Source organism: Zootermopsis nevadensis, unplaced genomic scaffold, assembly GCF_977971745.1.
Source record: "Zootermopsis nevadensis isolate Lab colony 2312 unplaced genomic scaffold, Znev_1.0 Znev_ptg000002l, whole genome shotgun sequence".
Taxonomy (NCBI): Eukaryota; Metazoa; Arthropoda; class Insecta; order Blattodea; family Termopsidae; genus Zootermopsis; species Zootermopsis nevadensis.
The window spans coordinates 14,303,856-14,330,141 of record NW_028259134.1 but is presented as its reverse complement, the minus strand read 5'-3'; the positions used below and the strand labels follow the sequence as shown (position 1 = coordinate 14,330,141).

At 39.2% G+C, this 26,286-nt stretch overlaps 2 protein-coding genes and 2 long non-coding RNA genes across 7 annotated transcripts in view; 2 read left to right on the top strand and 2 right to left on the bottom strand.

The window, feature by feature from the left end:
- LOC110836614 (14 kDa phosphohistidine phosphatase-like) overlaps positions 1–26,286 on the bottom strand; it is a 143,915-nt gene that overhangs the window by 34,915 nt on the left and 82,714 nt on the right. The window lies entirely within an intron of this gene.
- On the bottom strand, positions 2,064–26,286 carry LOC147875076 (uncharacterized). 2 transcript variants are annotated; one of them, XR_015535495.1, is made up of 3 exons: positions 26,017–26,286; positions 13,357–13,433; positions 2,064–3,043 (listed from the first exon to the last, which is right to left on the bottom strand). It is a non-coding gene; the product is annotated as an uncharacterized LOC147875076 (long non-coding RNA). The 2 variants fall into 2 exon arrangements; XR_015535500.1 differs by lacking the exon at positions 2,064–3,043 and adding an exon at positions 4,040–5,250.
- LOC147875077 (uncharacterized) lies at positions 8,005–9,575 on the top strand. The gene is made up of 3 exons (XR_015535501.1): positions 8,005–8,125; positions 8,384–8,717; positions 9,220–9,575. It is a non-coding gene; the product is annotated as an uncharacterized LOC147875077 (long non-coding RNA).
- Positions 16,197–26,286, top strand: part of LOC110836612 (phosrestin-2) — an 89,841-nt gene continuing 79,751 nt past the window's right edge. The window contains exon 1 of the mRNA XM_022077997.2: positions 16,197–16,708. The gene's annotated coding sequence lies outside the window, so the exon portion shown is untranslated. The remainder of the gene's footprint in view (positions 16,709–26,286) is intronic.

The following is a 26,286-nucleotide window of genomic DNA, read 5'->3' as shown; positions in this document are numbered from 1 at the left end:
CAATAGAACATTCAAAGGTATGCATTTTGAGTTTCTGCAGTGGAATTGGGACAGAAACACAATTTGGAAACAACTTGGTTACAGCGATGGAAGCAATTACAAACTCAGCCCCATAGACCTCGTCCGAAGGTCAGGCTGAAGGCATCAGCAGCACAAACAGCCCGACGTCTCTCCAGATTAAGAAACCGCAGCCTGGTTTGAGGTGAAGCAACTCGAAAGACAAATACAATTACACAGGTCAAGTCAGACCGGAACGCTACTCGTTCACCACTTAAGTAACAAGAGAAAGCAGAGCTGTCCAAAGCCACTCGTTCACAGTCGAAGACGCATCTCACATTCATACAACGACTACAGGGCGTTCTGATAGCAGCGCCACACATGATCAACCCTTCAGAACAAGACTCACAGCGCCTTAATATCAGTACGTCAAAGAAAGAAATTAAGGAAGATAAACAATTAGATAGACAGGAAAAAAACGAAAATAACGAGAAAAAGAGAAACAAAAAGACAGGAAATAAAGGTAACGTAAAAGCACGAATGGAGGGAAAAAAGTAAATGAACGAAGCACCAGAGCCAATTGACTTTGCTGGTGGAAATGTGTATAAAATGGCACTGGTTCAAAACCCTTTACAACACATTCAGTAATTCTGCGTTTTGACCACAGAATGGATTTACGGGTTTCCTATGCTCAAATTAGACATCGATTATTTATCTAAACAGCACTAACCAATGTAATCTTTCTAACATTGACGAGTTGTGTTTTCTTTGATGTAGGAACTGGATTTTTAAATATTATTTAGATTAACTCGGTGCCTGAAACGGCTAACTGGCACACCATTTTTTGGCTCCGAAAAACACAAACTTATGAGGTTTCTTTGTATAGCACAAAATCAAAAAAGTCTTTGGCTTCGACTTGAACACTTGCCACTGATTCTGTGATTCTGGAAATCTGTGCTGACAATTCAGCATTGCAAATACTCTGTTCAGGAACGCACATCAGAGCCTCGATTGGACGGCGCACGTTTACAAATCTAACGACACAATGTGAAGACGAGATATGCTATACCATGGGGGTAAAACAGCTCAAGTACGCTCGACTTATCGGACCCAAACTTAAATAAAACTAATTTAAATTACGTGACTTTTCTGTACACCAGATGAAATGCTTGTATAACCATCGTTCCATCAATGGAATTAGTTTTCTAGTTTGTTTCAGCACCAAATGAAGTAGTTATACTACCTTGACTTGGTGAACAACGGGGTAGTGAGGATGGTTTACAGTAGTCGGGGAGGAATCCGAGTTCCACGTCCGTTGTAAGTAAAAGGCAAGGGGTCAGAGGGCTGGGAGGGGCAGCAGAAAAGAGAAAACATACTGTCAATACAAAAACCAATGTTTCCCAGGGCCAAGACTTTGTAGTTCGTTCAGTTCTTATGACGGTAATGTCTTTGTTTTACGTGGTATATTAGTTTTCATTCTACCCGCAAGCTAGTGACGTAGTCGAAGCGGATGGTTTGGCACCCGGGTACTGCACATTAATCTCTTCCATCTGTACAAACCTCAGCCAGGACACCCGATGTGGGGAACGGGGTCAACATTTAGATCCGCGTCACGCGCGCACGCATAAACCCCGAAGGCAGACAAAAACCAAACACACGCATGCACACACACGTTTAACACGAAGTATGCGATGTTTAAAGAGCGATCCGTTGTAACATCACCTAACAACCAACAAAGAAATAAAAATACAATTACAAGGCCGTGGTCTAGGCAAACACGGAGTTTTCCTCCGGGGGCTTCCCCGGTTTCTCCGTGGCATCCCAACAATTACTCCATTCACACACAGAAGAAGGCAATGGCAAACCACTTCTGGATCATCTGCCAAGAACGTATATGAACAGGTCCCAGTCCGAGAAAAGGATGGAAGGATCCTGTTCATATGGACCTGTCGTCAGACAGAACACTAAATAAATAATAATAAAAAATAAATTACATAATAAAATTATCTGCAATGCAGTTACTTATTAAATGTCATGAATTATTAACAATTAATGTGTTCGGCGGAGGGGGAGGTACACAAAAGAGCCAAATACATTCATAAGGAATTACAAGCAATAAATAGTTGTTCTTGCAGAGCAATATATGTACTGCTGATGATCTCTATTGACAATAGAATGTATCACAGTATGCAGGGTAGATTCGGTACTATTTAATATGTGTGTTAGCACTAACCCTTACTTGAACCTGCAGGCATGTGTATACAAAACTGCAAAGTCGCATACATAATGCAGACATACAGAGAGTCCGAAAAATACGTATACACAATGTTACAATGGTTGTGTGTATCAACTTTTTGGGACACCTGTATTTCAAATCGCACTGATTTGGCAGGAAACGCTTCCAACACCTGTCACGATTTAAACTGACTGCCTGTGTACGCAACCACCACGTTTCACCCACTATCGGGTTCATGATGACGTCATTAATTAATATTTGAAAGAAAACAATGTTTGAAAACAGGCAATGCCATACGCGCTCACATTACATACACAGCCACATACAGAGAAAGAACAAAAACTCGTTTGATTACTTTTAGTGGGTACATTTTCACTCTAAAAGAAAACGCTTTCCTTGCCTGGATCCACAGTAGGATTTATTCCATACAATTCTCCTCACGAAGTACAGTTTGCTTCGGTGTCTGAAAGTGTTGTGCACTGTCACAATAAAACGGAAGAGACACGTAAAATTCGAACGTGTATGTCCGACACAACGTCACTGCGGTCAGACGGTCGTGTGAAACACAGCAGACACGCTAGTCGCATACAGAACTCTATACTGACATCACAGTCTCTTGGCACACAGGTCTATGGAGTCTACGTAAAGTCATCGCCAGTGTCACAGCACAGGGATTCTGACGGAGGAGTCCAGGGTTCGCTGTCACGGAATTATAACTGAGATTTGTGCTGGACAAAGTGGCACTGGGACAGTTTGTTCTCCGTGACCTTCGATTTTCCACTGATGCTCTGTAATTCCCCCGTGTAACATCTGGAGGATAGACAATGGACCCGTTAGAGGTCGCAGTTCCACAAAGGCACCCCACACCATCGTAAAAATATAAAGAAATTATTGGCGTTAGGATACCACAAACAACAGAACCTTATTTCAGTTTCTGGACACCAATGGCGAACACAAAGCGCGCATCCTTACTGTTTCATAGGAGTTTTATACAGATTGTACATGCACTCAAATTTTCCCACACGAATGTAATATGCCGCGTAAAGACGTATGTGCAGAGCAGCAAGTCAGTTGTTATGAATATTATAAATCTGGGCGAGAATGGAACTTCTTGATGTATATTTTGTAGTAATTGTTTTTTCGGCCCACGGAAAAGAAAAACTACGTGTTAACTCTGTAAACTTCAATTATGTCTTAGAAGGATGGAGTCGAGACCTGTCAGGTTGAAACCCTACTTTGTTCGTGTAGTTGTGGTTGGTAATGAGTTGCTTATCTTCATTTCGCTCTTTATACTTTTCAATTAATTGTCAATCTCTGCTTTACAACTTAATGCAGTTCCAACTCCACCCAATGAACAATTTGCTTTCTTAGTAGTTTGTAGCAACATCAATGTCAATTTCTATCTAAACTTTACCTACAAAGGTTCCTCTACAACTTTCCTTCTTTGACAATGTGCTCTTCTGACAACTTTCATTTCCTCTCCTTCTCCTTATGCCCTTTAATGGCGGGCTTTAAGCCAATTCCGGCTTCTGTCCAATGTTTGAGATGTCTACCAGCATTTCTTCTTCCAAAGGCACGGTAAATCAAACTCGTTTTGGTAATGTCCCCCCCCCCCCCCATATATAGTCCACATTCTCTTCCTATGACATATGTACAAATCTAGTTGTCACTTATGAAGAACCTATTCAAAACTTCTCTGAAATCTTGTACTCTTCATCCTGTAAAATGGGTGCACCCCCCCCTCTCTCTCTCTCACTCACTCTCCCCATATTTTTTCGTTTCTTAAGAAGTTTATTTTGGGACGATTTTCAGTGACTTCATAAGAACACGTCTCACACGTTAGTCAGCGTGTTTCTGTCAGCGCTTTGAACAGAAAAGTGTCGACAGGCCATTGCTGCTTGCGTGCCACTATATAATTTAAAAGATAGTCTATACGCATTTTAATTAACACTTACATGAAAGTGGGGATGGATAATTTTTATGATTACGTTTTGCAGGGCTGTACGAGAAGCGTGCAGTTGCAAGTGGACACACGATTTAGTTTCTGCTTCGGGACAAAGAGAAACTAGGAAAGCCTGTGTCGACCAAGCCGGTCGCAAGACCTTCTGGGCGTATACAACCTAGTCTCTAGTTAAATTCTTTCATTTGCAGGACTGGATTCTCAGAAGAGATTTACTCAGATTGGAACGATGACTTCCTATGGACGTACCTCGTTAGTATACCGTAATAGAGAAACAAAATAACGCCTGATAAATCTTAGTCAGAAATCTGAACATTTTAACTCTTTCAACTGACGCCGTTTAAATATACAAAATATACAGGCATATTTCCGAATAATTAAACACAACCCTTTCATCCTTAAACTGCTATAGCGAAGTATTAAATATGAAAACATCATCAATATATAACCGACACGGAATTCGAATTGTTAAATAATATTGATTTTCGATTTATGTTACATCCGATACAGCGCTACTTAGGAAACGATATGAATTATGACGTTGGACTCCCGAGTGACGTTGTTCGAAACAATAACCGTCATCCAATATGACAATTCATCACGCAGTACAAACATGAGTAGGTATTAACAATGTTTACACATGGGCATGCTTGAAAACCTCAAAATTGTATTGTTCGTTAAAGCACTGAAACACTAAAATAGAGATACACAAACGAAGTTTTATGGTCTCTTGACGTCTTCTTACTATTCAAAATACAACAGAAACATCCAGTAACCTGCACATTCTGATTTTGGAAAGTAGCCCAAATCAGTTCTTAAGAAGAATCTCCCAATGTAGGATTTGAGGTTTTAACAGAGGTGAGTCTGAAGATGGCTGTCTTCTGGGTTGTTGCGTCGTGTAGTCTGGTCGATGTTAACCAACGTTTCAGAAGTTATACTGTCTCCGTCATCAGGGCGACTATGGGAAGGCTATTCATCGCTCTGTTCGGAGATCAAAAACCCCCGACTCCTCGTCCTGATGACGGAACGCTGGTAAACTTTTACCATACTCACGGCGCTACAGCACAGAAAACAGCCATTTTCGTACTCAGCGCCGTGAGAACCTTGAATGCAACTAATTAATTACGTGTTCACATAAGCTCGTGAACCGGTGTAGCCGCATCCAAAATTTGAAATGGTTTAGAATTATGGACGTGTCCACAAATACATTTTTATGGAAACACCTCCTCCGATACAGGACCAACATAAACATAACTGATCCTGGTCACACATTTTAAGCAGACAGAACAGGACTGCAACGGCATCAGTTGTCTCTAAATACTCTTGATGTACGAAAATTGTGTTTTACTGTTTTCGCACGCTTCCCCCCCCCCTCCCGCCCGTCTGTTACGAGACCTGAACACCACACCTACAGCCTGTAGAGAAAGTATGTTTCATATTTAGGATCAAGCCGAACAAAGCAAAGTCAAGTAAATCTGTCACGCTGCACGCCATGTAGGTGCTTGGGGGGGGGGGAGGTGTAGCTCCTACTCTTTCTAAATCTCGACACTAGATAGGGGTGAGTGGTAAGCGTCACACCCCGGCCGCACTTCACCCCCGCGAAAGGACCACAGTACCCACTGGACAGGAGACTAGGTGGGCCCCAGAGCCGGTCTGGATGCAGAGAAGAAACATCCTCTGCCCCTGTCGGGGATCGAACCCCGGTCGTCCAGTCCGTAGTCAGTCCATATTTAAGATCAACAGTATTCAAATTCCAAAACAGAAACGAACAATCACTTAGCAGAAAAGAACAAAACTTGGATATTCATTCAACATCCTACCAACAAATTAACTCCATAGAACGATCAGTAGTTTCACCTGAAGACGAAAGCAGGTCAAACTACCAAAACGTACTGTTCTCCTTTTAGAATACAAGACGATGGGCCAAGTCCAAAAAAGTATTAACACCAACCCTTGATAAAGCCATGTTTCCAGTCGTTCACAGAGGCAACCAAAATCAAAAAACTTCTATATCAATTAGTAATTTATTCCTTTATACAGTAAATTACAAGTTGGTGCATCGGTACAGCTACCTGCATTCCGGTGACGATTTACCTCAGACACGAAATATAAACGACCAGATCATAAATTTAAATATATTGTATCCACTTTTTAATAAATCCTTGGCCATTCACCATAATCAACTCATTTGATTCCACAATAGATGTTCCTGAAATCTGCCTTTCGCAATTATTTAAGCTTCGTCACATTCAGTTATCTTTATGGGGGTTTTGCCCTATGTTCTGGTCACAAGACATGAGGATATAATCATTTCAATACAGTCCATTTTAAAAAATTCAGTTGAAAGTTGTTAGTTTATGAATTTGATAAATGAATGGGAGGATGGCGCAGCGAAAGGATAAAACTTCACATGAGTGGGTACGTGGCTGGACCAGTGAAAGTTTATACAGACAGGTGGATAGATTGATGACACAGCCGACAGGTGGATGTACGGACACAGAAACATGGTAAATAGAATCTAGCGCATTTCAGAAGTAATTTTCAGTCTCTTTCCCATCTGTGTTGAAGCGGATATAATCGCTGCCTCACAAAGATCCAGACGTTCGTTTTCAATTCAGCAGAAATTCCCTTTTGACTTGTATTTTGTTTTCGAAATTACTGGGAACTCTTTGGGCTGCACTAAAAGATCTGTTCAATATTAAACTTGTACTCTAAAGCTTTAGATAATTGCAACAGCCTCGGGTGGACATTATGATAATCAGACACCATACGACAAGAGAACAGCCCAAATCAGGGAACGTGGTTTACGTTAAAGATGCCTCACACAAAGAACAATGTCCAACATAAATGTGGCGTAATAAATCAACACTCACACCAAGGATCCGACCCACGGTTGTCACTGTTGAAATATATTTACGGTTTAAACGAAGATCATCATCTACAAATAATCGAATATCACTAAAAAAAAATAATCGATTAGATACAACGATTTGAAAATATAGTTGCTAATTTCAAGTCATTACGCTGATATCTTCCATCGTATAAATAAGGGAATGTCATTAAATATGATAAAGGTTGATGTACTATGACTTTCCTGTTTTCCTGTTCGGTTTATGAATGCGTCCCGCGCTCTCCTTCTTCGCAGGAAATGACGAAAGCATCGTATTCGACAAATGCATACTGACGCATGAATCATACAGCAAGGACTCCTCACAAGAGAGTAAGAAATACTTTAATACCGCGGTCCAAGTGTTGAAAATTCTACACAACCCGTCTAGAATGCAACGCTTCAGAAATACATGTACATCCCTGATAGGTGCATAAGTTCTGTCAGGGAAACTACAGCCTGCATCCTCAAGCACCGTCATGACGCACTCTCCTTGCCTCTGCACTTAAGTAATCACATCTCCCGAGTAGACAAAGTATAGTCGGTTTCCCTAACTCTCTCCCGGCCGAGTTCCAGGGCCGGTTGCCTAGAGAAACACGAACATAAGCTCCGAAACAGAGGCTATTTCAGATTGCCTTTGCATTCAAATATACTGGTTAGAACAAAGTGGACAACACGCACAGAGCATCAGAAAAACGCGTTTCTTGTAAGAATATTAATGAATTTCACTTTCGTGTACGACAAATGGAAGGGCACGTTCTTCATCCGTAATTTAAATTGACTGTACTGGAATAATATGGTTTATCGTAGCCATTTTATGAATATGCATTCCTGTTGACCATAAAAAAGTTACCAGAAGTGTGAAAGAGTAAAGTATCATACGCCTTGTCTATTATTTATCACCATGGAGTCGCTTAGTGATTGTTTTACGAACTAAAGAGCTGCCTAGCAACGACATAGCGAAACACAAATATTACTTTAGGTGCGATAAACCTAGTCATAGTCAACCAGAGATACGGAGAAAAGATAATCTTTAAGGTGTACTGTAAGTAGGAAAATTTCTTGTAATTTGAAGTTACAAATTTAATAACAAGGACGGGAAGATTTCAATTTCATATTACACTTTCTTCTTCAGCTGTTTTCCTGCTACTTCTCTGCAAATAAAGAATCGGTGCTTAATTCATTTACATGTAATTCGGTTGTTAAACAGTGATAACCACAGTAGAGACGTTTTATAGCTTACTGGCTGAAGAAATCTTAAACATACTTCCAAATGTAAATTTAAATCTTACATTGTTTACAGAGACTTTGATGCAGTAACGCAGTGCTAAAGTCAGGCAGCCATGCCAATACTTTCAATAAAAACCGAAGGGAAGTGGCAAAGTTACACCACACGAAACAGTTTCTTCTGAGAGACGTTGGAAACTGATTACGAAGTAAAAATTCTGTTCTGAAGTTGACTTTGAAGTTCCACAGAGAATGAAATATGAATGAGAAAACGGGATCAATAAAATCTAAATTTAGAACAGTAACAGAAGCATTCTCTCGTGAGTCTTACGAAGTTCCTATGGCGGCAAACTTCATTCTGTCTGCAGCAAATTATTACTAGCTCCCAGACAACCACATAACAGGAAACGGTGAGAGACAGACGCCTAGCTCGCTCGAGCGCATTGCAGATAAGAACACAGCCGTTCCAACTAGTTTACACCTATGAAACCGTTCACCTACGAGAAGTGTGTCCCTTTTCTTTACAACGTTATTTAATGAGGCTTCTACACATCGCTACCCTAACAATGGGCGACCTGTATAAATAACGAAGTTCCTCGCTATGGAGCATCATAATCGTCCATTTAGTTCATTCTTCTGAGGCCCAAAAATATTCCTGAACTTCACTCTTCATTACGTCCTTCTATTATAACAAGAGACCACACTGCAGAACCACACAAAACAGTGGCAAAATCATGGTTTTACACACAATGTTTTACAAACAGACGGAATGATAAATAGCTTCTACAATGAGTAAAAAGCACCAACGGTATTCTTCTTGTGGGCGTAATGATGTCGCGAAAGTAAATTATATTTGCTAGTCTTGGTCCCGAAACATATTTCGAAACATTTGTGATATTTATTACTACACAGGATGGTGGGACACATTCTGAGGCACCCAGGATTGGTTAATTTGGTAATGGAAGGAACAGTTGAAGGGAAGAATTGTAGGGGGAGACAAAGATTGGAATATGTGACGCAGATTTTTGAGGATGTGGGCTGCAAAAAATATGTGGAAATGAAGAGATTGGCGCAAGATAGTCGAAAATGGAGGACCGCATCAAACCATTCGGAAGACTGATGATACACAACAACATAATTACGTTATCACTTTTGTGCTAAATTTGGTTCTACGTAACACTCATGCGTGTATATATTCTACACCAAATCACTCTTAAGCCTGAAGGAAAACATCTGCTTTTTATTACGTTACTCACAATCCATCCTTCCATTTTAATAAATAAAAATTATTTTCAGAAACATGATTTCATTAAATACATATATTCTACCATTATTTTCAAAATATTATTTTATTTCCGAAACATTAAATATTAGAACTATTACAAATTAAGAAAGGCTGTGCCAGTTAGTTAAGTAAAATGGTTGTAGGACAGATGACTGGGGTTCGATTCCCGGTATAGTACGAGGCTTTTCTCTTACAATCGCGTCCAGACCGGCTATGGGAACTAACCAGATGCATTATGTTAATTAAGCTTAATTAAGCAACATTTCTCACAAGCACATTTCATTTCACAAGGTGAATTAATACAAACTTGTTTCTTTGTAAAAACTTTAATGAATTACACCCTTTCGCTTCTTAACCACCCATACCATAAATCCGAGACTTTACAATTGTAACTGTACCAAAACTGCAAATGGGTTTCAGTACCACACATATAAAAACATCTAAACATGAAATAAGCCAATTTTGTATTTGAGAGTCGCGTAAATATGGCGAAGCACCATCTAATTATACTGTTACACCTGACACTTTTGTTCAATCCTTAAATGTACCAGCAGTCTTGCCAGATATTGCAACATTAAATCAACAGTAAAATTAAAGAACGGAATTTCATATTAAAAATGTTTATATGACTTTAAATTCGAGCACCGGCAGCGTGAAGTTTCTGTTAGTAATAACTTTCAAATTTCCAATTATAGTACGGTTATCATGTAATCAAACCAGCCTGGTTTCGTAAGCAAATGTTATGAAAGCGTTTCTCCATGTACCCCACCCCACAATACTATTTCAGATATAAATCGCGGAGGGATTGAACGTTGTTTGCAGCTAACTCAATTGGAAATTATTAGAAGACCACCGAAGCTGTAACTTCCGTATCATTAATATTCTCCTAATAGGTAGGAGGTGACGGCTGCAGCAGGTCTGTTGAATCCTTCTAAAGGTCCAGAGAACTTTTAAAATAGCGGGCAGCAGATAATTTAATTTCATGGTCGTATTAAATACAAAATAAAAGAAATACAAAATTATCACGTAGAAAATACAACTCAGTATCACGCAACGATTACAATTTACTAGACAAAGGGAACTTAATTTTTAATCTTGGCCGCTTACTCTAAGGCAGTGTTCCGCAACCTATTTTCACTGGCGGCACATTCTTTTTTGTCAAAGAAACATGACAGCACACCACAAAATTTCGCAGGGCATGTTGGAAAAACTATCGGTGTTGAACAGCGTGTGTGTATTTTACGAATTCTGTTTGCGAAAGATAAGATACTGCTTTTTCCTAATCGTAACGTGCGAATATACAACTTTTTATAAAAATCCACGGTACATATGTTGACCACCAGTGCCCTAAGGGAAGAACGTAACTGAAGATGTTCGAAAATTCGAGTAAGAACTTGCGTCATCCTGACGGAGACAGAACGTAAGGCTTCTGATTCGGACTGATGGCCCGAGAAGGATTTACCACCGTGTCAAGTCTGAGTAGACACCACTCATCTGAGGACTGGAGCAAATCCAGAACCACATCCACAAATGTAGTGATCTATTTGTAGAATACAGGACAATGGACAAAGTCCAAGAAAACTATCAATATTAAACTTCAAGAACGTTCTTACAATCAACAAAACACACAAAAACAAATTCGACAATGTTCTGTACAACTCGGTTCAATTTCCTCTTAAAGCCATAGAAGCCAAATGTCCATCCCGCGACACACAAGAGCTGTCCTCATGGGATCAATTTACTCTGCTTAGTACCGCGACTGGTTCGTTGTTATTCCCTCGCTTACAGAGTTAGAAACCCACGCCCATTAACCAACGCAAGCAAATGGTGAACTACAAAGCGTGGCTGATGGCTCCAACCTGTGTTCTTTCTCTTCTGCCTAGAAGCATTATCCTGAAGCCGCCTAAAACTTTCCACTACTCTCTCTGATACGCTTCCTATGGTTCTGTTATGCAGGTAGTTCCGTCAGTCTGTTACAGTCCACTCCTTAGACGAGTATTTTTCTAATGCCTTCCTTTTTCTTCACTTACAATTTCTTGGCACTTAAAATTCGATTCCGTCGCCTGAACGGTATTAACATTGCCATTCTTAACGCAAGTTTCACTTACACATGGGAACTGCCCAATTATTTTAAAAAGTTAATTGATCTGAGATTTGAGGTTCCCTCGGAGGTCAATACACCAACTGTGGTAGTCCGGGTGGTAATAACGTTTCGGAGGAAGGTACTGCCCCCATCTTCAAAACTGCCAGATTCAAGTAATGGCTCCTTTAACGTAATGCTCCCTAAATCCTACTCTGACAAACGTTTGGAATCCTTGCAAGGGTGACGAGCCCCTTGCCAGATCTAGATGTTCATAGTATAACACAGCAAGGAAAAGAAATCCATTAACCAGGCGGGATTTGAACTCACGACCGTATGAGAACTGGGTTATGCGATAATCGGAAATAGAAACGAAGAAAACCCTGTCAGAGGATTAAAACTACCAGCAGAAGTGGACAGACTTGACTACAGGTACCTGACCTACTTGAACGTCTGAACTATACTGAATTACGTAAGACGCGTGTCAAGAACAATACATGAAAACGAGAAAAGCAAAGATAAAATCCGTATAGGTCGCTCAGTCAATCACGAAATTGCTTGTCTCCTAAGGAACCAGAATTCATTACCGTGTTCACAAGTACCCACAAATGGGCGTTTTTTTCCTGTGGCGGATAAATCCAGTCCACCCCCTAACACCCTGTGACTCTCAAGTCCACTGTAGCAGTGCCCTCCGATATGTCCCTAGGTAGGCCTTGTGGCCTCTTCCGTTCAGCTTTTACGACAAATTCTATATGCATCTGTCATAGCTCCCATGCATGCTAGAAGCTTCATCTACCACGTCCTCACGTATCAAACAAACCTAAGTACACTTTAGACTTCAAATCATAAAACACCTCAACAATTTCGTCTCCACGAAATTAAGACAGGACTTTTTCATAAACGTGAGAAGAGCGCAATATCATATCTCGGCCTGTGTGTTGACTTCAAATTAATATCGTTATACTGAAATGGAACAATATTCAAAATCAAGCCTGCGTAAGTTCCATATGACGTAGTTTTCAACACGCTGTAGTTTACGGGTCACAGCGTTAAACAGGTATAAACGGATTTCCATAGTCCTAAAAACAATAGCATCTTCCGTAGAAATGTGAAATACTACTAATTTTAAATGAAGGACAATTAACTCACAAAGTACCATAATAAATTTCGTAAAGTTATATCAGAAACAAACACACGTAGACGCATTCATAGGATACTGGGGCGGGAAAACCTGCTTTTGAGAGAAAACCGTACTAAATACGAGTGTTCTCAAACCAAATATGTCTCAGCAAGAAAAGCACTCTCTCGCACAGTTTGTGATGTGTTAGATCGACCTGACCCAAGAATGAATTCATTGTCGGTCTTGACATAGTTTGTGTGCCAAGTTTAATCCCTGTTCGTGAATCGATTCGTAAGATTTCGATGGTTAGACAAACTGGTAGAAACAATCTCTCTGCGAGACACTAAAACACACAATGATGTTTACTTACTTGGCAAGTAAGTCCATAGCGGAAGCTTTTGAATTGTATTCTTTCACTTCTGTACACATACTATAAAGTTTTGGAAATAAACTCGACAGATTTACACATTCACACCCTAAAGCTCTTAAAATTCATGCAGTTACACATCTAGACCTTAAACCTACAAAAATGCATACAATATAAAACTAAAATGTTGAACTTACTCCAGATTCAGCATCCCACCACAGTTCCAAAGTACTAACGCTGATAAGCAGCTCACAGCATAGCCATAATTACGTACCTGTAAAACAAAAATTTCACAGTCTACTGTTTTACGTGGTATATTGCCAAGAACAAATTATAACAAAACACATAAGTATGGAGGATTACGGAGTGTAAAAGTCTGGGAAAATCCTAAAATAAACAGATACAACACAGCTTATGTGATTAGATAACTTATAAGCCGACGTGATTTGTATCGACTTGTAAAACAAACCGTCCCTGTCGCAACATCCAAACACTCCAACAGATGTTAATACAACAAACAGTTTAGTTCTACGCACACAGAACTTCCATACAGGCAAATGTCCCTTCGAATTAGCCCTTTAGGGTACTTGGTACAAATAAAGCTCATGACTGACAGAATGTAACAAGAAAAACTAAACTAGAACTGCCAGTCGATTATAATCGTCCATGATTGTATTTTATTTTCCCATGGGCGTGAAACGATACGGGAAAAACACAGGAGAATAAGCGGTCTTAAGAGAAATCAAGGGTCAGGAGGCTGGGAAAAATGCATAATGAGCTCCAAATATAATTATGATGACCAAATCAAGGATGGTAAGATTGGCGGACATGCAGCACGTGGGGGACATATAAAACAATGTATATGGTTATACCGTCGTAATTCAGTCATCATGAAATTCGTGAAAACTAGTTACGTTACATAAACACAGAATCTGATTATCAATTTTGAAAGATTGTGACGATGATATGTTACAATTTGTGTCACTGGATTCTGAACTTCGTCCATCGTCTAGCGTTTTTAAGGGTGCGGCAGTTTCGGACACTGGTTTCAAATTCATTCTTATTTGATCCGCAGGGCAGCGCCTACTCTTCTGACTGCGTTATAAGAAGAGCTAATCTCAACCACTGTCCCATCCAGTACACCACACTTTTTCATCTGAGGAAGGAAATGTCGATGTGTTGCGTTCTTTTAAGAATACTAGACGATGGGCAAAGTCCAGAAATCCAGTAACATTAAGAGACATTTTCTGGTTAGAGAGTCCTGTACGGTCCATAAGCCCGGAAGTCAAACAGTTCACTAGATGGCCTTAAAGTCGAAGGGAAGTGGCAGTTCCTCGTCCAACACAATTTTAATCTGAACTCTTCTTACGAGAAATCGAATCTGACCTAATGTAAAGTGATTAATTAATCACGAAAACAGGAAGGAATCAAACTTCTAAAACAATGTAAAACTCTGCCGTTTCGAATGCCAAGTCCAACTAGAGCATAAAAGTTTGGAAGAAGCAGTGGAGAATTGGCTCAGTAGTCAGGTGGAATGTTATGAAGACAAATGTACTGAGCTGTCAGAAACCTGTTGCAAACTTTATTGCACCAGCAGCCTCGCAGTAAGTCTGTACCAAATGGAAGCCAGGATTAAACACCAGTGCTCTTTATTATTCTTGGCTCTACAGAACAATCCGAGATTGAACCTCCTCACTGCCGAGGCTCGCTAAATACTTCACAGGCAAACGGCAGAACATGTACGAGATTTGAGGTTATCACGACGATGAAGACGATGTTCTTAAAATCGTCATGTGAACGCAACCCAGAAGATGGCCACCCTCATGTGAAATGCGATTTATACTAAGCACGACATGATGTAGGTAAAGATATCAAGAAACAACATGACGGCATTTTGAAAAAGTACAAACCTTCCACTAATACTCGGCTACAGACAATAAACTGGCATCAGACGTATTGAGAAGGGATGCCACAAGGTTACCTGAAGCATTTAAGAGTTATAAACAGATTTCAGTCGGACAATTCCGATGTCATAAAGAGACAAAGGTCAGTAGTGGGTTTAACGGAAGCTAATTCCTACTTCAGAACAGAAACAGATTCAACTGTGTTTGCGGTTTAGGGAAGAAGCTGTGAAGACATGAACAGGACGGGGTTCAATAAACTTCCGTGACGTGAGAGGCAACCTAGGAGTTACGTAACAAAAGCTAATTCCTTGCACAACTGACAGGCAATTATCTAAGAGGGCTTTCTTCTGGGTTGTATCGCTACAACCCAAAAGACATCTTCGCATTCACCACTGTGAGAACCTCAGATCAAACTAGTTATATCCTAATTAATGAAATAAGAAGGCCAGGAACAACGAATTTGAAAATACTGTGCTCTTTACCAAACCCTGAAGATACATTCGATATATTCTTCCGAAATAAGTATGTCTAGGAAAAACAGCTACAAAACTACACATCACAACAACCCACAGGACCAGACGGACATCTTCGCCTTTGCGAAAACCTCAAATTTCAAATAAACACGAACTGAAATCTACAATCATTAATCTACCGCCTTAATTAATCAATGCCATGGAATATATTCCTTCTTGAGAAGCTAATAGTCGCATATCCTAGTCAATAAATTCCTCGCTTTTTATGAGGTGTCATGGTTCACTGACGTGTTAACAAAAGTCCGTCAGTGGACCCTTTACACATATTGCCTTAGGATGCATGTCACCCTACGGTCTAGGAAAAGGTCTCCCAAATGGTTAGGGCCCAATTGAAAAGTCGTCGTTAAAGAAATGAAATCAGCCACTTCACAAAATGCCACCTTGTGGACGAAATGTTACACAGCCTCGAACTTGTCGGGTTCTAGTGAACACGTTAGTAAAACTTCAGAGTTCCATAAAATACAGGAATTTCTTGCCTACCTAGGTGACTGTTTCACACAAAATATAATAGGATTGCTGACTGGATTTACGTGTGTCTGGCGCTGGATTAAGCCCATGATAATGTCCTGTGCTATCAGATGGTGGAACTGTTGTGACATGAGCAGATCGATGTTCTGGCGAGCAGGCCCCACGAGGTGTGTACTCTCGCGTTCAGTCAGTAGCCAGCCAGTGTGCTGTTAGCGGCAGGAAACGTCCAGCGGACCTCTTCGGCAATCACGAAGCTACTATCGCTCATCAACAAGATTCTCACGTCCTATAGTACTGTCTCAAACGATTTCAAAGATGATAGTCGACTATAAATTCCTAAGAATTTCCAGTGGTTGTAAAGTAATTTGTTTGTCTTATGATACCGTCTTGTAGGACGTAATGTGTCGCATACGATTGTGTTAAGAAATTACATTGTTCGTGTGGCGTTTGTTAAAATAACGAAAAATGTACCTGTTGTTTAAATTTAATTGCTCAGAGTGAAATATAAAATTTAATAAAACTAATCATACGAATTTCGTATAAAATATGCTTTACATGAAGATAAGGGCAAACATATCAGATCCTGATTACGTGTTAAATATTACCAACTTGATGTAAACCAAAGCTTGGCGCTTGACCAAAAGGTAAGAGTAATTTACAGATACTTCCTATTACTATTTTATAGAAATGTTTAAAACGTTTAGAACTAAGCAGAAAGTAAGAAGAATATTTTAGGGCAGACGTAAGAGATTATTTCAGATCGAACTTTAAAATCGCAGCTAATATTCTACGCATTCAAAATCAATTTTCATACATAGTCTTACATGTACTATAATAAAAATTAGTCTTCATAATTTAATGCTATTGCCTGGTTTTTCTTTGCACAATTATAAAAATGTTGGAAAATACCAAAAAAAAAATAGTCCAACTGCACAAAATATCTCCGAAAGCTCTTTGACTAAATGCACATGGGGTAGGTCAAGGCTTAAGTGACAGTACGTTGTGTGTGAACTAGCAGTCCTCTTTTAAGAATAATTCTCTAGACGAACGGCCACTAATCGCCGTATATTTGTCCGCCTTCAAATTGTAGCCTACTTACGCAGAAACAAGACGTTAGTACATATGCATACATATTTATAAATAGTGTCTTCCATATCTAAAAACGCACGAATATAGGCGGATAATATTTTCACCCGACCAAAACACGTACAATAACAAACAACATCATTGTCTAGTCTTTATAAAACATAACAATACGTTTTCTTGGCAATAAAAACCAGCTTTCAGTAACATGTAAATGAACACTTTCGTCCACTTCAGAAGATAAATACTTTTCCGTCTAGAAGATTCTTGTTTAACCCCGTTAATAAAAACTGTTTATACCAAAATTGTTTACGTAACTTAGGGAATATTATATAAGCATCTTCTGTAATTAAAAATTAACAATCGGAAATGTCAAAGGCAAACCTATCAGTCTATGGGAATGTCATTTATTATTCCAGAGATAAGCAATATGGAGAATCTAAATAATTTTATTTAAATCCTGGAACGTTTCATATGCTGTTATATTTATCCATCGGTTTTCTATTCCCAATACAGAATTTGCAACGAAAAATTAATAAATATATTTTATGTATATGGCAAAAGATTCTCGTGCGTAGACATACAGGTCCACACAAAAGCAAATTAACTAACAGCTTTTTAAATTAGACAATACTTGATCGAGCAGCAATGCGCCTAATTCGTAATCGGAAAATACCTGATTCGAGTCCAGGTCGAGGACTTTCCATTCTGAAGTATTTCCTCAATCACATCAGGCTGACAGAGACAACCTTAAGACAGGTCACAGCTGTTTTAACCTCCGCATCCTTCCTCAGTCACAACTCATAATCATCCCAAAGAAATCGACGCTATAGTACCTTACAGTTACAAGATAAGAGAATCAATAAAAACCATCAAATTTTCCACTTTCCACGAGTATTTTCATTCTGCCAACTTCCCAGCTGTAATTTCCGATGAGCGAATTTGTTTATTTCGTTTCTCACAAAAATGCTCTAAATGACGGTACGACCACTTCCTCCCCGATCCCTGCATATCCACCGAGCATATTAGTTTAATGGTAACAACCTAAACTTTATAATTGTGAGGTAAAAGACTCTATTCTCGACAGAGATACTCAGTGTCAGGATACAGGTTCTTCATGGCTTTCCTCATTCCTTCCTATTGATAGTACATTCAAACAGGTCATGACCACCACCTTCAAAACCCCCATTATCTACACACCGTTCATAACATTCCCAATCTTAACCCTTTGAAACCGAAGCTACTCTAAATAATATTTAATTATTCAGTCAGTACCGCAAATAAAACACAACACTTCGTCATTACAAAGATAAATTTGTTGATTATATTTAAGAAAATCATCCGATGTGTATTTTGAGTATGATAAGAATCCCACAAACAGACTGTGTGCAAAATGAAGAGGGTTAAGAGATGAGTATAACTTCCAACAGCAAGCCCTTAAAATTACAGCCATCTTCTATATTTACTATCTCGTAGGCTGATTGACTGACAAGTGAATATCAATTCGGTTACTATTGTGCCAACTGCCCAGATATCAAGAAACAGACTGTAAATAAACACCAAATTTAAAGCCACAAAACCTGAACATCTGTACTTCCATTCCCTCATAATTAAATTGGTTGGTCTATATAGCCATAACTAGGTCGTCTGTCTGTCTATCCGTTATGCCAACAGGGTTCCTGACGGTAAAATGGTATAATAAAATAGGACAGTACATATGCATTTTATCACACCCCAAGACGTGGCATGATTAACTTCAGGACCAAAAATGAAAGGAACTACAAATTACGCAATGACTGAGACGTCGTTGTAAGTTAATAGCCAGCTACAGGCGTAAATTATTCTGTAAAACTTTTTCTACGTAGTTTCATTACTACTATCTTCAATGAATACAGGGGCACGTTTATATGCGTTTCATATGTAACTTTCGACCTTATGAAACGGCCTGAAACAAAGCTATTTTGTACAATGTTACATGGATCCAGCACTTTCACACAAAGAGAAAATATACAGCTTTGGGAACTCTGTTGTAAAGTGGTGTTATTTCATGGATTTTATAGCAACTTTCTATTTTAAACCTTTGCTTTTGATGCATTTATTTAACCTCTGTTCTCGATTTCGATGGTTGTGTTGCCTGTTAGTTTTGTGTTCATAAACTTCTGAGCGAACTATATTTAAACGTCTATGTATGTTTCTTCTGTGTATTTTAAACGTAACAGAAGTGGGGCAAATGAAACAATTACACATGAACGAACCTCATACTCTGTACAGTCGCATTTCTTGAATCAAGAACGATACATGGGATGGACAAGCGATTCAGATTTCTTACTGTCATTCAGAAATATGTGGACTTCGCCACACGTGCAAAGGATTTATTAAATACCTTTCTTTGGTGATTTTTGCCCTGTAGTCTGGTGACGAGACACATTAACATACAGGGCCTATTAATCATTAACACAGTAGGCACTTTGCCTCGAGCCTACGAAAAACCTGTTGAATACATTTTTTGCGTGGTAAAACTTATAACAAAGATAGGTTATTAAATAAATATATACTTGTCAATGATAGGCACAGTGAATCATTCGGTCACTACAGCCCTGCGTGTATGTAACAGTCGGGTTACGACCTAATATTCCACTGCTACGAGGTCTGTGAAATCACACACAGCAGCCTCAGAATCGACCAGAGGACCTTCAAACCGGAAGTGTTGTATGCTCGCCCACTTCATGTCCTCTGCATATGGTTTACCAGGAAGTTTGCTTCCGCGTGATTACGAATTAAACTCAAACTTACTCCATGTTGCGACCTCTCAGACGTAGGCTTATACAATACAATTCTCTATGTTAAAAAGGGCTTCTGTTACTGTACATTTTGTTAAAAGACTTGACAACTTATCTTTGCAACAATGACGTAATTTAGTAATAACAACTTAGCGTTTTGGATTTTTTCTCCTTTTTCATTTTGTGTAATGGATCGAAAGTCCATACACATTTTATTTCCGCTACTCTAATTTATTAACACTCTCTGTCTTATGCATTCGTCAGAAAAAGACAGGCAGGGCCGCGTATAAAATGTAGGTCTCATCACGAACTACAGCTTTCATGTGAAATATATTTTGCTACGGAACAACACAGGGATATTTAACGAATTAGAGAAAAACTGTCTTTTTACGCATTGCTGGACTACTTATAATGAGAGCAACTTCGCAACAATAGATTTATACCTGCAACAAATGAGCATAAAGTTCAGTTAAGTATTCTTTTTACTTTACTTAATCTTTATCAACTTTCACCCGCAGGTACCCTCATTCATCACACTTCAAAGGGATAGACATTTCGCTCATTCAAGTAGCATAACATTCACGCACAAAGCAGACACGAAACAAATTAATTCAGGAAATGATTATTAATTACCTCGAGAAATCTGTTTTGTCTTCTACTTTCTACGTACATTGCAGAATAATTTTAACCGCCTATCAGCCCCATTGTGTAAATTTGAACAGGCAAGAACGACAATCGTGAAACACGTAAATATAGGGGTTTAGACACACACACACACACACAGGGATGGACGCAAACAGAACAGCGAATAATCTGATAGAGAGATAACGCTGTACACATGTATTCCGAAAGAACGTACTCAAATCTCGACGACGCTACCGACTAAACTGTCTTAGGATTTCCATTAGTTCCTCTCACTCGACAGGTGAATGGTGGGACATTTCACTCAAACAGCCTTGCAAATACTAGCCTATTCACAAGTCGTCATCATTTTCCTATCTCATTCCACATCCTACCCCACAAAACCTATGTAGCCGAAACAGCATTGTTAAACAGCCTAAGAAACTACCGAATTGGAGCATGAATGTTACTCCTCATTTTGTGCACGTAATCTGTAAAGCTTTATTTCAAAATGCCTGACCTCCCAACCAAGGACCACGCCAGATATCCAAAACAAGCTATTTCTCAGGTTAATTTTAAGTCCGAAAGTGAATTAGAACAAGAAGAATAACATTTCCTGCAGTGAACAATCAAAGTTCTTGGCTACACACACGTCTGTCCCCAAGACCAAGATAAATGAAAACAAATCTGGTGTGGGATGAAAATGCGCGTCAAATGCCAGAACGCGAAGTCCAATGTTTACGAACTGTGTAGAGTTTGTTTTCGCAACTCAGTCTATACGGTGACTTAGTATTTTCTGTCGGGGTTCACATTCTGAAAAGAACTCTACAGTTGGCGTGTTACATATCTTCCCAGCTGTTGAAGCGATTATCAGGCGTAGTGTGACGCCACTAAAGAGAAGCACGTGGCAAGAAAACTCCTGTTCTGATGATGACAAAAAAGATAATTTCAGTTTAAACTTCTGAAGAAAATCAGACAATACGAAAAGACAACAATAAAAGTTACTATATGATATGGCTTAGAAGTGTGGCATTTTAAAAACTAACCAAATAAACTGTAGACAGTGAAAACCGATTATTGCAGACTATCAGCAAGAGTATCAAAGGACGATAAATCCCGTACCACAAAATTCGAGAAAAAAAACGGGTTTGAAAAATTATATTACAGATGATTTTTAAACAAATACATAGTATGGACACTACTGAACTACGGACTATTGAAGCAGTGACAGAAACGTTTTATGTTCCATATTAACGAATATACAAGCTTTTGAGCTTACAAACATGACGGTACCTGTTACATTCCCTACGCATTAAATCAACCTATCAAAATCAAGTCTCCGTAAAAATTGTTCAATATAAACTTGATCTTGTAGTGAATCAGTAAAAACAACTAGAGTAGCAGCTCTACGGTTTTGTAACCTTTTCAGGCGACTTCATACGCCCCCGGAGGAACAGAAAATTGCATTTGGAATCATTTATCCTCATACGCAAGTCGTAAACAAGGCCAGTCAAAGTGGGGTTGGAGGTTTTCACAGCGGTGAGTCTATCTGGGTAGTTGCGCCGTGTAGTCTGGTAGAAGTTTACCGACGTTTCAGACATGCCTGCTGCCTCCGTAATCAAGGCAGTGGTCAGTAAAATAAATGTTGTTTCCCTATTGCCTTACGCGCAAGAATATACAGCACACATGAGAAACTATAACCACGTATCCAAATGCATAACATACTACGCACACTTAACGGGCTTCGCTAGGCAGGCATCAGGCTTGATGACCAGTAAACAGACTCTGGGTAGTAAATTTTCATTTTCTCCAGCTGTATCTCATGCTCTACTCAACGTGAGCATGTCACGCTACAATAATCGATTGCACACGTAGTGTGACCTACATATGGGAAGAGGAGATACCACCAATAACTGGCCCATACCCTTCTGCTTGTAAACATAGAATTCACACAAAAGGAATACGAGGATTTATCTTTGTTTCTAATATGTAACCGTAGTGTGTAGGTGTGTAAGAGCGAGCAAAACAAGGAGACTGATAGATGGAAAGGTGGAAATAAAAACAAGGAAGAGAGAAAAAATTGAAATGCAGACGTTTCCAAACATGTTCTAACCACAAAAGCTCTACAGTAGGCCTACAAGATCAATGTTCAACGCCTTCGAATGTTTGTTACGCAGTCTGCACAACAATCATTGTATAGGCGTTCTTTCTTCTTCCTTCATCCCATACCTTGTTTCAAAAATCAATTTCTGAACGTGATTCTATTCCATTACAACCAATGCTGTACAAAACCCAGCACGCAACTGGCTCTTCTACGGTTAATGCACAGAACGGAATGCGATAGTACTATATTTACATGCCAAGCGCTTGAAATAAGAATGGCACATAAAACTTTCGAAGGCAATGCATACTCGCTCTGCATAAAACCGTTTCAATTCGAATGCCATTCTTTGCCTCACTTCTACTTATTTTTTAAGAAATAGCAAGTGAGACAATAAACAAAAAATGTGATGATAAACCTTCCGTTAATCAAGAATTATGATTTTCATATTTAGTTCTGAATAACTGATCAAAATACCCGCAAATAGGGAGTAACTTCGTACTAGAAGAAAGCTTTCATACTTCCGGTCGACACCAATCCAAATCCTTAGAGACTACTTCATGTACGGACTTCAGGAAAGCAATCTGTGGAGATATAAATTGCTCATATCCGCCATGTTTAATAATTCAGATGGTTTAACTGCATAGCGAACAATTTCTCTGAACCCATACAGAATACAGGTTCACTGCTTTCCCCCAAGGAATAATGTGAAATTAATAACCCCTAAACAACAGTTTGCGATACACAAAGGCTTTGTGTTTCTCATAGTAAATGTTGTCCCTGCTGCTACGCACTTCCACAGTGTTACCTGCTCAAGTTTGCGTTTAGTTAACACAGAGGCTTTCATCTCAAGAGCAAAATGCCACGGACGAACTGATAAGGCACACCAAACACCCTCCAGGAAAACTGATTCATGCTTCAAACTATCCTGAGCTTCATTTAATATTTGCTTCAGGTAACTTAGCACAAATTTTTACTTCAGGTGCGGCAATAGTCGATTCCTTACGCCACAATTACGCGAAAATATTTCACCAAACCTCAGCCAATAAAAATTAACAATAACAAATAGAACCACGTAAAAATATATTCCAATATGACGACCGGTCGAAAAAAGCTTTTAGAGCCAACTTCCGAAACGTCGTGTATAATATCTAGTTTAGCTTAGCTCGTGCAGTATCTGAGTCAGGAGATTTTTTTGTAGACAAGAATATCAGAAATGGTTATTTCTTACATTGGTAAAAAATGTTTGCTCTTCGTATGAAAGTGATAAATGATTAACTATTAGGCTCCGCGTATGACGTGATATTCAGTGTAGTGAGTGATCGATTATGGATATTAACAGACATTTCAGTATGCTGAAAAATAAGAAAACAGCAAAGGCGTTGGAATATGTTTGACAAATTACAGACGCACATGGTAAGTGTCGTATCTTGTTTCGCAGATTCCGGTTTAAGTCATTTCCATGATCCACTCAACTAAGTCCATGCCTTTCCCAAGCAAAATTTTGTATGAATTTTTCATCTGTATGTGTGCTATATGCCCCCACCACCCAAAATGTACAACACATTCAAAGACTTTCCGTCAACAAGTATTGTAGTACTGTATGAATATTTCGTAATTTGTAAAGTTTATGAGATGAGTTCTGGAACTGAAAGTTAACATGCACATATTCCCTGGATTCACTGATGACGTATTTCTCTAATTACCTACTTCGTTAAAATTCCTGAATCACGAACTACCAATCATGGAATATGTGGTAATGAGTCTCCTAGATACACAGCTACACCACGTGACATGACCACATTTGAGCCACTACAGGAAGGGTGATAGCTGCAGCTTGTAGTTGCTTCAGTCGTCTCACATAACAACCTCAGTTCTAAGCACCAATTAGCAACATACTTAATGTAAGCAATAATCCACTTTCATGACGTAAACAACTTGAGATATTTCCACATTGCGACCGTGTACATTATATGCCACTATATGACAATCGACAAACGTCAGCCAGCCAAGCGACAGGCTCAAGCTCTTTTTATTTCAGTTTAAAACCAACGTAAATATTAATACGCTGTAACGAATATATCCCTCCGCCCAGACCTGTGTACTTACGTAACTACATACCAATCAATATATAAATGTTCCAAATATGAAAATGTGATGGTAGCTGACGGATTGTTTGTCGTGAATGAATACTACATTCTGGTATGCATGATGGCTAGCAGCGGGAGAGGTCGCTACTTACAAAACGAGAAAGGTGTTGACATCGGGATTAATAAATGCTACACGGCTGTGCAATGGGGCAACGGGAGGACAGTGAGGGATCGAATTAAATGGGGCACTGACAACCAGGAATAAAAGCCAATTATCAGACGCAAGCCAAGCCAGGACACGTGATATCTGGACTGTAACGTGTCAACAAATCTAAATCACAGCAGTACCCGACCGAGTGAGGAGGTAAAGCGGTTCTAGTCAGGGAGGTAATTAACTCCATGGAACAATTAACAAAAGCCTCAATTACTCAAGAAATTTCCCGCTACTTATGGAACCCGAAGGTTCAATACCGTGTTCACAATCGCCTTCCATCGGTCCCTGTCCTGAGCCAGATAAATTCAATCCACACACCTTACACCTTTTCGACAACAAACTCAACCTCGCAAAAGAGAGGCTCGGGTATTTATGGCTGTGCTGTACGTATTTCAGTCTAAATTATAACGTTATCCCGATGTACAATTATTTCATTTTTTACCGCGTTACTTCCACATTCGTAACCTCCTTAAATTCATGTATGCCTCCGTACAGATCTGTAGTATTTCTGTTCTTAGTCTGTTTCAACAGCACAAATTCTATCTTCCATGCATTTCCTTCTTTTGGACTTGTCAGTTCTACTAGTGTTATGTCTTACATTGTCCAGTTATCTCCACTAGGCTTGGATTCTGGAACCACTACAACGAAACCTTCTTCCTTTTAACTAATAATCTTAAACATTCTTCGTCCAAATCAATGTTTACGGTGTTTTAAATCGTAATGACGAAGACTCTCTGGCTGAAATTGTTATATTCTCTACAATATTTTGCCAAATTCCATTTATGTCGACATGAACAACCAAGTTTGCCAAATCTGCAAACTTATTTTAAATTCCGACATGAAACTTGTTAACTTCTGCATATTTTTGCTTCTTAATATAAAATATGTGCATACCAAACTTTCGTGATGCCCGCGTACTTCATAATAAATCTGCGTCTCTTCCATCAAAAGAAATACCAGGGTATTTTTCCTCCCTTTCCATCCCAACTGTTGGCTCGAAAATTCTCTTCCTTCTCCAAGCCTGACCTTAAATATTCTAGTAAAACGTTTATGTGGTACTTACCGAAATGACCACTTGCATGCTCTAGTTCTCTATATAAGTTGTCCTTTGTATAAACACAATTTACTTTCACTCGGCCCATGCACATTCAGAATAATGTCACATAAACTTTCCTTAATGACCTGTACCTACAGTGACACGAACGATGTAAGCCACGTTTTGGATGCTTCTGCGCATCTACAGTCACGTGACCTCGTGAGTCACACAACTTCAATGAACTGATGTGCGTATTGCTTCGTTACTTCAAGGTGAAAGCAGCAGCCATTTGAATAT